The following is a 12,453-nucleotide window of genomic DNA, read 5'->3' on the forward strand; positions in this document are numbered from 1 at the left end:
AAGAGAGCCAAGAGATGAGGGTCACCTGGGGCCCTTCTCCTTGTAACAGTTTTTCAAAAAACAGTGCTGGGAAAACTGGATAGTCACATGCAAAAAAAGTTAAACTGGACCCTTACCTTACATCATATACAAAAATTAACTCAAAATGGATCAAAGACCTAAACAAAGAGCTAAAACTATAAAACTCTTAAAAGAAAACATAGGGCTTCCCTGGTGGCGCAGTGTTTAAGAATCCACCTGCCAATGCAGGGGACACGGGTTTGAGCCCTGGTCCGGGAAGATACCACATGCCATGGAGCAAATAAGCCCATGCGTCATTAACTACTGAGCCTGCGCTCTAGAGCCCACGAGCCACAACTACTGAGCCTGCATGCAACAACTACTGAACCCCACGTGTCTAGAGCCTGTGCTCCGCAACAAGAGAAGCCACCACAGTGAGAAGCACGCGCACCTCAATGAAGAGTAGCCCCCGCTCGTCACAACTAGAGAAAGCTGCGCACAGCAACGAAGAACCAAAGCAGCCAAAAATAAATAAAATAAATTTATTAAAAAAAAAAATTAAAAAGAAAAGAAAACATAGGGTTAAAAGCTTCATGATACTCGATTTTTAAAGGATTTCTTAGGCATGACACTAAAAGCACAGGCAACAAAAGAAAAAATAGACAAATTAGAGTTCAAAAAAACTAATCATTTTTGTACATCAAAGGAAACTATCAACAGAGTGAAAAGACAACCCACATAATGGGAGAAAATATTTGCAAATCATATATCTAAGAAGGAATTAATATCCAGAATATAGGAGGAACTCCTACAACTCGGCAAACAAACAAACAAAACAACCTGATTCAAAAATGGGCAAAGGGGACTTGAGGACACGGGGCGAGGGAAGGGTAAGCTGGGAAGAAGTGAGAGAGTGGCATGGACAGATATACACTACCAAATGTAAAACAGCTAGTGGGAAGCAGCCGCATAGCACAGGGATATCAGCTCGGTGCTTTGTGACCACCTAGATGGGGGGGATAGGGAGGATGGGAGGGAGACGCAAGAGGGAAGGGATATGGGGATATATGTATATGTATAGCTGATTCACTTTGTTATAAAGCAGAAACTAACACAACAATGTAAAGCAATTATACTCCAATAAAGATGTTAAAAAAAAAAATGGGCAAAGGACTTGAACAGGCATTTCTCTAAAGAAGATATACAAATGGCCAAAAAGCACATAAAAAGATGCTCGACATCACTAATCATTATGGAAATACAAATCAAAACCATAATGAGATACCACTTCACACCCACTGGGATGGCTCTTATTAAAAAAACAAAAACAAACAAAAAAATAACAAGTGTTGGAAAAGAAAAAAAGGGACTTCCCTGGCAGTCCAGTGGCTAAGACTCCGCACTTCCAATGCTGGGGGCGGCTGCATGGTGCGGCCAAAAAAAAAAAAAAAAAAAGTGTTGGTAAGGATGTGAAGAAATTGGAACTTTTGTGCACTGCTGGTAGGAATGAAAAATGGTACAGCCCCTATGGAAGACAGCTTGGCAGTTCTTCAAAAAGTTAAACATAAAATTACCATATGATCCAGCAATTCCTCTCCCGGGTATATATCCAAAGAACTCAAAGTAGGGACTCAAACAGATATCTGTACAGATATCTTTACAGATATTTATAAACAGCATTATTCACAACAGGCAAAAGGCGGAAATTGCTCAAATATTCATTGACAGATGAAGAGATAAACAAAATGTGGATGTACGTACAACAGAATATTATTTGGCCTGAAAAAAGAATGAAATTCTACAACATGGATGAATACCGAAAACATGTAAAGTGAAATAAGCCAGACACAAAATAACAAATATAGTATGATTCCACTTATATGTAGGACCTAGAATGGGCAAATTTATAGAGGCAGAAAGTAGAATGGTGATTGCCAAGGCCCGGCAGGGAGGGGAGAATGGGGAGTTGTTTAATGGGTACAGAGTTTCTGTTTGGAATAATGAAAATGTTCTGGAAATGGAAAGTGGTGATGGCTGCACAACACTGTGAATATATTTGATGACACTGAATGCTACACTTAAAAATGGTTAAAATGGAGACTTCCCTGGCAGTCCAGTGGTTAAGACTCCACGCTTCCAATGCGCGGGTTAAGATGTTAAATTTTATGTTATGTATATTTTGCCTCAATAAAAAAATCACCAAATAATTAAAAAATACAATAATGAGAAGAGTGGATGATATAGATGAAACGAGTGCCCTCAAGTTAATGAGTAAATGACAGACATAACTAAGTGATACATACACAATGGAATACTGCTCTCTGCTTCTGTGTATATTTCAATTTTATGATAATAAACATTAATAGAGAAGTCCTTTGTAACGTGCAAGGCCTTTTCTTAATTTATCCCTTTACAAAATTTAGCAACAATGAATACACAAGGATCAAAGACCTAAACTTAAGACTTAAAAGTATAAAAACTCTTAGAAGAGAACATAAGGCAAAAGCTTTACAACACTGGATTTGGCAATTCCTTGGTATATGACCAAAGGCAATGGCAACAAAAGAAAAAATAAACAGACTGGACTTCATAAAAATTTTTAAATAATAAAATTTTTAAACTGTGTGCATCAAAAGATACTATCGATACTTCCCTGGTGGTCCAGTGGGTAAGACTCTGTGCTCCCAATGCAGGGGGCCCGGGTTTGATCTCTGGTCGGGGAACTAGATCCCGAATGTATGCTGCCACTAGGAGTCCGCATGCCGCAACTAAGAAGTCCACATGTGGCAATGAACTTCCCACATGTTGCAGCTAAGACCCAGAGCAGCCAAAATAAATAAATAAATAAATATTTTTTAAAAAGTAAGCATACAAATAAATTTTTTTTAAAAAAGATACTATCAACAGGGAATTCCCTGGTGGTCCAGTGGTTAGGCTCTGCACTCTCAGTTCCGAGGGCCCGGGTTCCATCCCTGGTTGGGGAACTAAGATCCCATAAGCCATGCAGCATGGCAAAAGAAAAAAAAAACTATCAAAAGAGTAAAAAGGCAACCCACAGAATGGGAGAAAATATTAACAAATCATACATCTGATAAGGGATTAATATATAGAATATACAGAAAAGTCCTAAAACTCAACAACAAAAAAACAAACAATCTGATTAAAAAATGGGCAAAAGACTTGAAGAGACATTTCCCCAAAGATATACAGATGGCTAATAAAGACATGAAAAGATGCTCAACATCACTAATCACTAGGGAAATGCAAATCGAAATTACAATGACTCAGTAGCAACCACTGAAAATACCTCAGAAATATTAATAGAATAGAGCTTGCTCTGCACCCAGGACAGTGCTAGTGCTAGAGCTGCTGGTATAAAAAAACCACTGAACTATATCTAACTGGACTCCTGCCCATTTATAAACATTCAAGGAGGGAGGATTTAGCAATCTAAAGTGAGCAGGGGGCCAGTAATTTGAAACAGTGTACAATCAATACTAGGTCGTGTGGTTCAGAATATAAACTCATAACTTCTTTCTTTAGGTGAATTAAAGCAGATCCTTAAATACACACTGCTGCTATCTTAAGTAAATTTATTAGAAATCTCTTCTGTAGTTTCTTTCATCCATTTTATAAACTGTACAAGCACAAATATAAGGCAGTATTTACCATTTAAATTACGAAAAGAATTTTAAAAGGTTTTAAGGCCAAATTGAGTATATGAACTTCAGGAATATTAATAAAATGGTCAACTCTGTAATTATGATATTTAATTGTTAAATTGCTTATGCTATAAATTTTATTATTTTTTAAAAAAATACTTATTTATTTATTTATTTTTGGCTGCCTCAGATCTTAGTTGCAGCGTGTGGCCTTAGTTGCCCTGCGGCATGTGGGATCTTAGTTCCCTGACCAGGGATCGAACCCACATCACTGGAAGGCGGATTCTTAACCACTGGACCACCAGGGAAGTCCCTATAAATTTTAAAATACACATGTAAAATGAGATTTAGAAATGCTGCTCCTTTCTAGGCTCTTATTTTTCTAGAGTACACTTTCACTCCTGCCTTAGTTATTGAAGATATCTTTCTGAATCAATGTATGATGCTGTCAATGGACACTATCTCAAGTCATAACTACTCATTTGTATAACATTAAGAAAGTTATTCTTAATTTGAATGCTAATCAAGGGATAAAATTTTAATGTTCTGGAGACTTTATTTTCACATATGATTTGTTAAATGCTGGACTATATTATGAAAATGTTTTCAAGAAATCATTTTAAGTATATAGATCAGTGTTTCTTACAGGTAACATGCTAAAATAAGCTTCCTATAATAGGTACAGGTGTTATTTTTGAGTTTTGTACAATATTACAAATTAACAACACAAAAAATGTTTAATTTATTCAACAAATACGTTCACACAAATTTTGCAGGACTTTAGAAAGACTCTATATTTGAGAAAAGATGTGGTTCACTTACACTACATATACTGTATTATCCTTTCATAGCATTAGGTGCCTGGTACTTTAAATCTGTGACAAACCATGACAAATTTTTAAAGAGGAAGTATTATTGTAAAATGAAGAATTATGTATTTCTAAATGCTGTATTGCTGTAAATTTAACTGATAAAGCTCTGCTTATTTAGAGTTTTGAAGAAATAGCCTCTCTTCAGTTAAACATTTTCATAATGGAATGATGTAAACTGAAGTGATAAACAGTATTATTAAAATAAAATGTTTATATATAAAAAAACAAAAAAAGAGAAGAAAGTTATTCTTAAAATTTATTCTCAGCAAATAGTTGAGAGCTGTACTATGTAACCACTTTCTGTGTTGATTTTAAGTGATCTTTAAAAAACTTCTTAGCAAAAAAACCAAAAAACTACAAGGAGAGATACTACCTCATACCCATTACAATGACTATTATCAAAAACCCCAGAAAACAAGACTTCCCTGGTGGCACAGTGGTTAAGGATCTGCCTGCCAATGCAGGGGACACGGGTTCGATCCCTGGTCCAGGAAGATCCCACATGCCGCGGAGTAACTAAGCCCGTGCACCACAACTACTGAGCCTGTGTTCTAGAGCCCGCAAGCCACAACTACTGAGGCCACATGCCACAACTACTGAAGCCCACGTGCCCTAGAGCCCATGCTGTGCAACGAGAAGCCACCACAATGAGAAGCACACGCACCGCAATGAAGAATAGCTCCTGCTCACCACAACTAGAGAAATCCCACATACAGGAATGAACACCCAATGGAGCCAAAAATAAAATAAAATAAATTTAAAATAATAATAATAAAGCTTAAAAAAAAACAGAAAACAACAAGTGTTAGCAAGGATGTGGAGAAACTGGAACCCTTGTACATTGCTGGTAAGAATATAAAATGGTACAGCCTCTGTGGAAAACAGTATGGTGGTTCCTAAAAAATTAATCATAGAATTACCATCCAGCAATTCCACTTCCATACTGGCCCAAGAGAACTGAAAACAAGGACTTGAACAAATATGTGTATACCCACGTTTATAGCAGCATCATTCACAACAGCCAGAAGGTGGAAACAATTCAAATGTCAACGGATGAATGGATAAACAAAATGTGGTATATACACGGAATATTATTCAACCTTAAAAAGGAAAGAAATTCTGATACATGCTACGACATGCTTGAACCATGAGGATATTATGCTAAATGAAATAAGCCAGCCATAAAACGACTAATACTGTATAAGTCCACTTATATGATATACTTAGAGTAGTCAAAATCATAGAAAGTAGGATGGTGACTGCCAGGGACTTGGGAGAGGAGAAATGAGGAGTTATTGTTTAATGGGTACAGAGTTTCAGTTTTGCAAGATGAAAAGAGATATGGAGAGAATGGTGTTGATGTTGCAAAAAAAATTATGAATGTACTTAATACCACTGAACTGTACACTTAAAAATGGTTAATATGCTAAGTTGTGTATTTACCACAATAAAAAAAAATGGAACAACAACAAAAAAGAATTAGTACATAGGAGGGGGCAGGGGAAAGCAGGGCTCAGAGGGATTCAAGTATACAAAAAAAATGAAAGGAAATAGATGAGAACATAGATTTGGCTACAAGAATATAATCACAGTAATGTTTAGAATAGAGATGAAATGTGTTATATATTTTATGGGAACATTTGAGAGAAAGAGCAAAATATCTAGCTGTAAAAAAAAAAAAAATGTTATAAGCCAGAAGTAAGGTTAATACAGAAAGCACAAGCCAGAGGACTCTGAATATAAAAGAGACTCTGAGCTCCCTAGGGGTCAAGGCAAAGAGGGAACCATTCTGACACAGTTCACAGTATGGTTTAATCAAACCAATGGCCCAATGGTTCAGAAGAGGCACGACCATTCCAGGCAATGGACCTGAAGGAAATTTCTAATTGGCCTCCAGATTTTCTTGGGGACTTCTAATATAGATCTCAACGCAAGCTGATGGGGCCACGCAAAGTGAGTTTAGTTAAAACAAAAACAAAAACAAAACAACTGGAAGGAGGCCAGAAATATGCTGCTTCCTAATGATCCAGTTTCATCCAAAGACAAAACACTGCTAGAACAGGTACACGGAAGCATGTTCCAGCACAATCCCATGGATGTCCTTTACCACAGTTGAGCTCAGGATAGCTTTTGGGAGGTGAAGAATTCAAGATTATCCTCCCTGACAAGAATATGAGATGCAATGTTCTCTATTGCCTGCTGAAGGAAGGCAGGGTTTGATGTTTCTAACAGTCACTGTCGCTAGGGTGACAACCAAGAATAAATGTCAAACCAAACCATGGCTCATACCTGAAAGAAGGTAACTAATCACCCCATGGAGATGAGGTGGCATAAATACAGCCTGGTAGAGGGAAGGAGTGGGTAGGCCAGCTTGGGGCAGATCATCAGAGTGGGGAGCTATTGAAGATTGTTGAAGAGGAGAGAGACCATGATTGAAGACTTCCTGAGTGACAATGCAGTCTTCTGAAAGGTGCAAACGAAGCCCACAGCCAAACACAGCAAGCTGGGTTGGACAAGGCTGCTCTTTCAAAGAGAAAGTCATTGGAAAACATAAAAATAAATGAGAGAGGACTTCCCTGGTGGTCCAGCGGTTAAGACTCTGCGCTCCCAATGCAGGGGGCCCAGGTTCAATCCTTGGTCAGGGAACTAGATCCTGTGTACCGCAACTAAAGATCCCGCATGCCGCAACTAAGACCAGGCGCAGCCAAATAAATAAATAAATATTTTAAAAATAAATAAATAAATGAGAGCTCATGTTTTTAAAAATCCAAAAATGTTCTAGAATAGGTTTATACATGAAAAAATGTTCACACAATAACAGAAAATGGATACAAAACAGTATGATCCCATTATACAAAGAGAGAACAAGAGAATGAGCAAGAAAGAAGCCTGAGAAGAAGCCTGCTAGTGGTTACCACTGGGATTACAGACAATTGAAATCTGTGCGTGTGCATGTGTGTGTATGTGTGCGCTTGAGTGTGCGCCTATTAATTTTTATTCAACCTGGGTGACTCGAATTAAAAAAAAAAAACTCTAATTCCTCAAGAACCTTAGAAACTGCAGGGAAAACAGAAATAGCACTATAACTGAGAATACAATCTTAATTATGACATCATCTAAAAATAAAAAGGAAATTGACTAAAAACAAGAGCCAGTTATGTACAGATCTTCCTCAATTTACAATGGAGTTACATACTAATAAACCCATCCTAAGTTGAAAATATTGTAAGTCGAAAATGTATTTAATACACCTAGACTGCTGAACATCATAGCTTAGCCTAGCCTACCTTAGATGTGCTCAGATTACTTACGTTAGTCTACAGTTGGGCAAAAGCATCTAACACAAAGCCCATTTTATAATAAAGTGTTGAATATCTCACGTAACTTATTGAATACCGTACTAAAAATGAAAAACAAAATGATTGTCTGAGTACAGAATGGCTGTAAGTGTATCAGTTGTTTACCCTCATGATTGCATGTCTGACTGGGAGCTGCGGCTCGATGCTGCTGTCCAGCATCACGAGAAAGAGTATGTACCACGTATCACTACCCCAGAAAAGATCAAAATTCAAAATTTGAAGTATGGTTTCTACCGAATGCATGATTGCTTTGGCACCGTCATATTGTGGAAAAACTGTAAGTTGAATCATCATTAATTCGGGGACCAACCGTACTTGGCAAAACTATACTATAAGACTAACTGATGCTGGGGACTTCCGTGGTGCTCCAGTGGCTAAGATTCCGCACTCCCAATGCCGGGGGCCCGAGTTCGATCCCTGGTCAGGGAACTAGATCTCACATGCTGCAACTAAAGATCCCGCATGCCACAACTAAAAAAAAAAAAGATTCCGCATGCCGCAACTAAAAAGATCCCGTATGCCACAATGAAGATCCCGCGTGCTGCAACTAAGACCCGAAGCAGCCAAATAAATAAATAAATATTTTTTTAAAAAAAGACTGATGCTGATGAGATTCAGAGTGAAACATGAAAGCACTGACATCGTGCTCTGGTTTTAGAGCCATGGCTCTCAAAGTGTGGTTCCCTAGGCCAACAGTAGCAGCACCTGGTAACTTGTTTGAAATTAAAATTCCAGGGCCTACCTCTCACCTACGGATTCTGGAGGTGGGGTTAAAACAATCCCTCCAGGTAATTTTAATTCACACTAATGTTTGAGAACCTAGTTACGAAGTAATGATAACTCATCTGGATAAAAACAGCTTATGTAATTAGGAAAATATATTTCTTGCTCAAAACCCATTCTGTTATTTTAACCTAAACTCCTGAACAAACACTAATCTATTCAATTGTGAAATGATAAGCTGGAAGATGACAAAGATATTTTTTAATTAGGTATAATTCTGGAACCGCTCATTTTGAAATAATGTACTAACCACTGCAGTGGAATGAACTGAAGAATCTAGTTTGTAAAAAGTGATAAGGAATCAACGTATTTGGAATTTCAATATTTAGATGATTTGAAAATACTCTAAGGTTGGGAAATAGTGCAAATACGACTATTACCACTGCCATATTTGCATAAACTGAATAGTTTAGTCTCTCTGGCTTCAGACTGACTTAACATGTTTAAAATAGAAAAGGTTCAACAACAAAATTTTAACAACTTCTTCTTCTTTATTTATTTATTTTTTGGACGCACTGCGTGGCTTGTGGGACCTTAGTTTCCTGACCAGGGATTGAACCCAGGCCCTCAGCAGTGAAAGTGCAGAGTCCTAACCACTGGAACGCCAGGGAATTCCCCCAAATTTTAACTCTGAAGGGCTTTATCAGTCACTATAGTGTCAAACTTAAGAGCGGTACTATATTTGAGACATAAAGACTATTGAAATACCAGATCCTCTTTCACACTCGGACTGCAATTTCTAAAGTAATTTATAATTGGTTATTAATATGAAATACCCTTTCTCTGATTATGTGGAATTACACTGAACTTCACTAGACTTCCAACTTAGGAACAAATGGGACAAATAACACTTCACATATTTTATGAATTCAGAAAATGTTAAACATCAAATAAACCAGTGGTTTCTTAATATTTTTGATTATGAATCCCCAACAACAAAAATTCAAGTACATATCCCCAATATACGTATACTTATACATAAATTATATATATGTACTACTGTGATAATATGGAGTATACATTATAAAATACAAAATAAAAATTAAATAAGGCTGAAATAAACACAAAGATTCGTTTTAATTTTTTTTCCTGAGACCCACGTGCACCCTTGATGCTTACACACCCACACCCCTCTTTGGACTCTACTGCAAAGCTGCATGGCCCAGCAACCCTGCAAACATTCTCAGGCAGTGCCCCTGACCACTCAAGGGGAAGCTGTCAAACACAGTGACCAAATGAATGTCTCCTTCCTGTGGAGTTCCTCCATCTCTGACTCAAGTCTGTGACACTGGGTTCCTTCCTTCACCCCTAACACCCTCCTCTGCTACCTTTCACTTGGTAGGCAGTGGAGAAGACTGTGAAGCCAGCAGGTCCAAGAACAGCATAAAAGCATGGACTCTGTTTTCAGACAAACCTGGGTTTCCACCTGGCCTCAGCTTCTAACTCACTAGGTGACCCAGGGCCAGTCAGATAACACCTCTAAAACTAATCAGTTAAGGAGGTGATAACAGTGTCATCGCCCCTGGTTACTATGAAGATTAAGTGAGATAAGCTGTTATGAGAGCACCTAGCACAGAATCTAGACAGCCCAAGTGCTGGATAAATATTTTACCCAGAATTATTACTTCAGGCAGCAAAAGAAGTCACCTGGCCTTTGCTTCAGTGGCCAACTCAGGAAGGAAGCAAGTTACAGTGGAAGTAGCTAGGTGGTGCAGTTTGGCAGACCTGGTTTGAAGGCCTGATCCCCAATGCCAAGCTGGGTGACACTGGCAACCCAGCTTCTCTATGAGGGGGAGTCTTATCTGTTTAATGGGAGCGATGACACAAACTGTACATGAAGTACCTATCGGAGCCAGTAAAACTAACACTGGTGGCCACCAAATGGCCACCGATGGTGAGGGTAAGCAAATAACACATAAACCTAAGTGTCATTCCAGGGTCCTTGGGACACATTCATGTATACACTAAGACAGTAAGCATCCCCTAAAGTCTACCACCAAATGTTAATAAATGCATGTGTACTGAACCCCACAGGTATGGTTCATTTCCCAACTGGACAGTTTACTTGTTCATATATGACCTCAAGCAATTCACAATCTTTATGCCTCCATTTTCTATGCATAAACTAGGAGTAGTAGACTTTTTATACCCACCTCCCGACAGTAAACTAATCTAGATGATGGGGGAGGGGGACCTAAACCAGTGATTATAAAGCACATGGAGACCTCTGGAGAGGTGCTGTTTTTGCCACAACAGCAAAAGAAAAGAGAGCTCTCAAACACCAGACGCGTTCATAATAAATGAGAAATAATTCTTTCAATTTCAATAAATCACCAAAAGAATGAGTGTGGAGATATATTTATACATATTTTGTGGTTTTTACATCGTGTGCCCCGGGGGAATGCTGCAAATATGTAAAACACCTAAAACCTAAATTCTATCAACATACATTAAAAAGATATAGGTCGTCAATTAGAGGAACACCTAAAATACTCTCAGACACCCTTGACCCTGACTCCCTTATAAAAGCTTCAGTCTTCAGCACAATACCCTGAGATGGCAGCACAGCAATAAGGACACTGCATAACCAAACTTCACAAACGTTTGGTCAGAAACACACTCAAAGCTAGTATCACTAAAGAAACCTTTACTATGTCGTTCTCACAAAAATTATTACAAAATCCCCAGAAGGAGTTTAGTCACCCAGCTCTGTCACCACAGAAGGTGGGGCAGTGAGTGACACGAAACAGGGCAAACTCCTGCCAGGAGGGGAGTCACTGCTCCCCTAGGCCACGAGCATTTCCACCTGTACAACTACCTACGGCTCAAACAGTCTGGATCCCTGGCTCCCTGCAGCTAATGCTATTCTGACGTTAGGATCCTGCATGATGAACGGAGGTAATAAACCACCTAGAATAAGAGGCAACATCAGTGAGCAATGTTTAGGTCTGAGCGAAACAGAAAACTAGAAACCAAGCAAAACCCAGCAAAGAAGCTACGTGTTGCCTCTCAATCAGATCTTGCAAAAGAGGCAGGTGCGGACAGCGTGCTCTCCTCCGCACTCCGGAAAACCCAGACAGCCCAAAAGCAGGTTCTAGAACCGGCAGCTTCCCAGGGTACGGCGGGGCCAGAGGGCGCAACAGCGCGACCCCCTCTCAGACCAGTGGTCCCCGGGGCCAGGGGGAGGGCTGCGGGCGCGCGGTTGGCCCGGACGGGGGCGCGGCCAGGGTGGGATTGGGGACGCGGCAACCCGGCCCCCTCTCTGCCTGCAGTCTCTCAGCCCGGCCCGCACGGCTGCTGGACAGCGCCCACGCCGGCGCGCCAGTGCCCCCGGCGGCCCCCATCCCGGAACTCCCCGGGCCGCGCAGCGGGAGGCCCGAGCCGGGCCCGCGGGCGGACGCTGTGGGGACGCTCGCAGCGGTACCTGTGGCGGCAACAGCTCTCGGGCGGCGACGGCGACGGCGGCGGCGGCAGCGGCGGCGGGGACGGCGGCGGGGACGGGGACGGGGGCGGGGCGCGGCGTGCGCGCTCCCGGCCCGCGCGGTCCGGGCGTGGCGCCCGCCCTCTCTCTCCCGGCCGCCAGGCGCCCGCGCAGCTCTCCGCCCCTTCACCTCTCACCTCCTACCTTTCCCCTCCCGCTCCCGCCCCCACTGTCCTTCGCATGTGCGCCCAGTGGCGTGCGCATGCGTGGTCGAGCCCCCAACTGCGGCTTCCGCTCGCCCCCTGGTGGACACCGGTCACACGACCCCTGGGGAGAGGTCTGGGGCGGGGCGGGGC

General features: G+C 40.8%; 1 protein-coding gene across 3 annotated transcripts in view; it reads right to left on the bottom strand.

Moving 5' to 3' along the window:
- SCAP (SREBF chaperone) overlaps positions 1-12,179 on the bottom strand; it is a 92,751-nt gene extending 80,572 nt beyond the window's left edge. For all 3 annotated transcript variants that reach the window (XM_061196675.1, XM_061196676.1, XM_061196674.1), the window contains exon 1: positions 12,101-12,179. The gene's annotated coding sequence lies outside the window, so the exon portion shown is untranslated. The remainder of the gene's footprint in view (positions 1-12,100) is intronic.
- Positions 12,180-12,453: the final 274 nt, after the last annotated feature.

The sequence above is a fragment of the Eubalaena glacialis genome, chromosome 7 (assembly GCF_028564815.1).
Source record: "Eubalaena glacialis isolate mEubGla1 chromosome 7, mEubGla1.1.hap2.+ XY, whole genome shotgun sequence".
Lineage (NCBI taxonomy): Eukaryota > Metazoa > Chordata > Mammalia > Artiodactyla > Balaenidae > Eubalaena > Eubalaena glacialis.